The following is a 6,000-nucleotide window of genomic DNA, read 5'->3' as shown; positions in this document are numbered from 1 at the left end:
AATATGTATCTGTATTGCATGTCATCTATTTTGAACTGTGCAATAAAAAATTCAAAACAAACAAAAAACTAGTCATACTTATTTCTCATTATTTTTTACGATTTCCATAATTTTTGGTTTTAAAACTGTTCACTATGATAATACACATGTTACAGTTGCTAAACTAATGCAATCTCAATACTATTATGCCATTTTAAATGTATTACACAAAAACATTTTACCGTACCCCCAAATTTATGCCCCGCAAAAATGACCTTTTTTCAAATGCACGTGGCATTTAAAAACCTTCGTTATCTCAAAATTATTCACGGTGACCTCTCTTTTTTATTTTAAATTAATTTCAGATACAGATTCATTAATCACCATACAAAAAATTATAGCATTCCGGATATTTTGAAAATTTTCACAAAACAATCGAACATCCTTAATCTTAAGAATCTTTGAACTAGAGGCATGTTACTGTTTAGTTAAAATTATATCTACATAAATATTATACATAAATGCCAAACCCTATAAAGAATAAATAGCCATTTTTGGAGACGATATATATTGATATCATTACCCATGAAATCATTCAATCTGATCCCTGGAATTACTCTAACTCGGTGGACTTGAAGAATCATCATGACTGATTAGCACTTTCAAACACCTATAAAAAGTAATAGCAAGATATAAATGCATGTTTCTTTTATATAAATACAACAACAAACAAATATACTGATTAAATGCAAATAACAATACAGTTTAAATTCAAAGGAGGTACTTCATACTCAAATTCAAATAATCAAGTGCCTAAGTGATAAGCTAGAAATAAAGGTTTGATGTTCTGAAATGTTATTGAATAATATTGCTACATACATGTATAACTATTCATGATCTGAGTGTCATATAACATACTTTTTTTAACTGTTGCTGTTTTTGCACTATTTTCTAATGAAAAACTTTAGGAAAAATGCGTGGTCTATAATTAATTAATTTTGATTGCATATATTATTATGCCCCCCTTCGAAGAAGAAGGTATATTGTTTTGCAAATGTTTGTCTGTCGGTCCGTTCACCAGATGGTTTCCGGATGATAACTCAAGAACGCTTAGGCCTAGGATCATGAAACTTCATAGGTACATTGATCATGCTTGGCAGATGACCCCTATTGATTTTCAGGTCACTAGGTCAAAGGTCAAGGTCACAGTTACTCGAAATAGTAAAATGGTTTCCGGATGATAACTCAAGAAAGCTTAACCCTAGGATCATGAAACTTCATAGGTACATTGATCATAACTGGCAGATGACCCGTATTGATTTTCAGGTCACTAGGTCAAAGGTCAAGGTCACAGTGACTCAAAACAGTAAAATGGTTTCTGGATGATAACCCAAGAATGCTTACGCGTAGGATCATGAAACTTCATGAGAACATTGAACATGACTGGAAGATGACCCCTATAGATTTTCGGATCACTAGGTCAAAGGTCAAGGTCACAGTGACTCGAAACAGTAAAATAGTGTCAGGATGATAACTCAAGAATGCTTATGCCTAGGATCATGCAAATTCACAGGTACAATGATAATGACTGGCAGATAATATCTATTGATTTTCAGCTCACTAGGTCAAAGGTCAAGGTCACAGTGACTTGAAAAAGTAAAATGGTTTCTGGACGATAACTCAAGAACACTTACGCCTAGGATCATTTCACTTCATAGGTACATTGATAATGACTGGCAGATGACGCCTATTAATTTTCAGATCACTAGGTCAAAGGTCAAGGTCACAGTGACTCAGTAAAATGGTTTCTTGATGATAACTCAAGAATAAGTAGGCCTAGGATCATGAAACTTCATAGGTACATTGATCATGACTGGCAAATGACCCCTGTCAATTTTCAGGTCACTAGGCCAAAGGTCAAGGCCACAGTGACAAAAAACGTATTCACACAATGGCTGCCACTACAAATGACAGCCCATATGGGGGGCATGCATTTTTTCAAACAGCCCTTTTTTATATTATATTCACATACTGTGAACAGCATGAGATGGATAAATAATTTAAAACGTGTTGAAAGTCTGAAACGGCATTTCATCACCTTTATTAAAGATTTACATGTCTTTACTTTCTAGATACAAATGATCTTTTGCCCGTGGTATTTTGTTGGCACCTTGTTCCTGTTTATGGAGTTTGGACCATTTCTATCCACCAATGATTAGAGCATACCCTGGTGTATCTGTAACATCAATATATGCACAAGGGTTTAAATAAATACCGAAAAAAAAATCTATTAACAGCCAGCACACCTTAAATTCGCCATAGTGATAAATGAAAAATGCTAGTTTGTGTGTAACATGGCCACAAATTTAATATGTTACAGTGGGGCAGGGTGTTGGTGTTGTATCTACTGTAAGTGAACCAAGCAATATAAAATAGTTCAATGTTGTATTAATAAGAACACGTTTTCATTATAAATGGCATTTAATTTTATTATAATACAATTTTGGGCATTCATGGAATAGAAGAAATGATTGTTGGTATTTACATTGGTTTGTTCTGGTAACATAAATATTCAATGACAGTCTGCTCAAATTAATCATTCAAGTTTGTGATTAGCAAATCATGGTGTAAAATGTCAACACAGTAGGCCATATTAAATCAAATTCATTTTTTTTACCAATTAATACTAAATGAAATGTTTATAATAATACTGCTTGCCATCTACATACATGCCATAATTTTTCAGACCAATTCCGGGACATTGAGTTAAATTGTCCGGGACTTTTGCCGATTTTCCGGGACATGTATGATATGTAGCGATATCAATAGACATATGCAGTTTTGGTACGTTTTTTTTTGTTTCGCATCGTTCATTGCAAAAGTTCGAAAGTCTATCCGGAATACACTTGATCTATTAACGTCAAATTCAACATTACTACTTCCGTTACTAGATACAAGCCACGTGTTTTCAGTGTAAGCGTTCTAAACATAGATGGTGACGTCACTGCGTTATTGCTATTAAGACCGGTGTGTAACGCGTAGTTGTTGATACGCCTTTATTCATTTATAACATTTATATAATAAAAAATACAACAATACAGTACCGTTAGATCGTCAACTCAAATCAATTCACAATACATACAACCAATCACAATAACATTTTTATATGCTTACTTTTTTACTCAACTTCTTTGTCGGTTAAACGTGCGAACATAAACTGCTTTTAATTTTTTACTCTGCGATGTTGGACGTCAGATGTGTGAACAACTATCATTTGCCCTTACGCAGTGGGAAATAATGACGTAGTAGATTAAAGTCAATTAACAACCACATTAAACAATGCCGCCTTTTCGGTTTGACCGCGAACGTCAGACAATCAATTTGATAACAGGACCCCTGTTAATTGATCGATTTTGACACGAAGCGTAGTCTGCCTATTCGGGTAGGCATTGTCATGGAGACGCTGCAGATATACACAGATTTGAGGTGCAGTTAAGCCTAAGATAAGGTACATGTATATATGTATTTTGTAAATTCCGGGACATTTGACAGATTTCCGGGACAGCGGGACAAGTTCTTCATTTCCGGGACTGTCCCGGACATTCCGGGACGTATGGCATGTATGGCCATCTACATGGTGTAATACTCCTACAAATACGATATTTATGTACATTAACAAATAAGATATCGATACACTAATGATACCTACCCGTTTGGCATCGCATCTTGCCTGCTTATAGCTCTAAACCATGCGGTTTTCGTGGCATGATTTCTAGGCATTTTGTGCAGCGTTACATGCTTGCCATATATGCCAAATTGTCCCACATCAGGCCTTTACCTTGCCAGTTTGGAAAAAATCATATAATTTATAGTTATATGCTTGTAAAGTTATTATACAATACAATTCATATATAATAAGCATTAGACACTTCTTATTTAAAACAAGAAATATCTTTAAAAAAGATATACGGCGTTGATTGTGGTTGCAGTTAATGAAAGGTAAAGACTTCAATGAATGAGATCAAAGATAGCGAATGTCTTTTTCTGTGCAGTTCTTAGCTGCAGCAAACGCGGTAGGGGATGATACGCGGAGTTTTCGCGGCTTATTTTACATTATTACATATTGCTGGTCATAAACGTATAGATACAAAACAGAAAACCAAAAGAAGAATGGAAGTGAAATTAAAACATATGAGTCAACCGGCCACACACGAAGTATCCGTATATATTTTTAATATTTATACGCGCATTCTTCGAACAAACCTGTTTTAGTGGTTTGTCTGGCGTTGCTATTTGATTCGATTTTTAACAGTATCGAGAATCATTGCGCTCATGCTTAATTCATTAGTCAATATGATGGCATAATTCTTGTTAAATTAATTAAAAATAATATTTATCATGGTATTGTTGTAAAACACATTAAGAATCTATTATTGACATACCATATGATATCGCTGGATATCTTCATTTAACATCTGTCTGGTCTAAAGAAAATTCCAGTTCACCTAGTTCACGCTAAAGCGTCTTTATTATGTAACGATTGTTTTCCTGGCCGCGAACTCCGATCAGCACATAGGGTAGAGACGCAGCGATGACCTGTATGTAAACTCTGACATTCACACACAGTGGCCGCAAATTGACCCGATATACCTCGCGAGTTGAAATGCAATGCATTAAAGTGAGTCTTCGCTTCCACTGCTCTCTATACTTTAACATGTTAACATGTTGACAGGAATATGGAAGTTAGTAATAAATATGAGAAAATAGCCTTTAAGTGCAAACGTTCTCGCGCTGAAAATCTGAAAATAAAAGGTGGACGCACAAACTGTATTGATGTCGAGATTTAGTGTAAAACTGTTCTATCTATTAAGCCTTTTTATTAGATATAAAATTGTTTCATGCTGAACACGCAGTAAAACAGTTTTACAAAGACGCGGACATGTTTCCAATGTTCTGGTCGTATTCTCAAATCAGCCAATGCAGTCAATGAAGTGTATTCATCTGTACTTGGCCGCGGGAAGTTTTATTTGAATTCTATTGGACGCTAACAAGGGTCAGGCTAAGGTGAAAAGCTGGCTTAATACAGCTTACGCCGAAAAAAAAAAAAAAGACAACAATGGAAATTGGCATTTTTTTTCAATATTGGTTTGGAATCGGGTACCTTTTAGGGCAATTTTTACATAGCAGAAACCCCCTGATATAATATAAAGTAATTGTCCAATAATGTATATGTGCCATTTTATTTTATTGCTACAGTAGCCACAATTATACATGTTTTCAGAATTATTGATTTATAAACATGAGTAATGAAGTATTTTGACTGTCACTACATGGCATGTCTATAAATAGAAACTGAGTTCCTGGGAAAGAGACACTTTCTGACCTTGTTTGCATTTGTGTGGTTGTCAGATTACTGTACAGTGCAATATATTTTATAAATAAGCAAATAAAAAATTATATAAAATAGATACTCTTTAAATATCAATAGTTGGATTTTAAAAAGTTTTCAAACGTATGTATGCAATTAATTGAGAAATTTCGAAACATTGTATAAATAAGTACTCTTAAAAAATTTAAGTTGTTGTGCCTTGTGGTTGGATTGTAAGAAGTGTTCAAAGGTAGGTAATTATTTTAATAATTAATTTTAGCATTATGCGGTTGTTATTGGTTTTGTGGGAAAATAGATAAAAACGCATCACTATTTCTTGTTTGAAGTATTACTTTTCTTGATATAGAAAATTAAACACTTTAAAAATACAAATTAAGTCGTATACATTGCACATGTATGAAGTATCAGTACATTGTTATCACATGGGTACCTGTGTTGGAAATCAATTATTGCTGTGTATAGTAACATTCATAATGTACACATGTTGATTGAACTGTGCAATTGTTTTCTATTGTGCAATTGTTTCCATCTGTGTAATTTTGCAACATTTCATTTCTTACTCACCAGTCACATTTCAACATGTCAAACTTCTACACAATAACACTGATACTGAAGTTTATTGTCACACTTAG

The sequence above is a fragment of the Dreissena polymorpha genome, chromosome 1 (genome assembly GCF_020536995.1).
Source record: "Dreissena polymorpha isolate Duluth1 chromosome 1, UMN_Dpol_1.0, whole genome shotgun sequence".
NCBI classification, from domain to species: Eukaryota; Metazoa; Mollusca; class Bivalvia; order Myida; family Dreissenidae; genus Dreissena; species Dreissena polymorpha.
The sequence above is the reverse complement of the archived record's forward strand: the minus strand, read 5'-3'. Positions refer to the sequence as shown.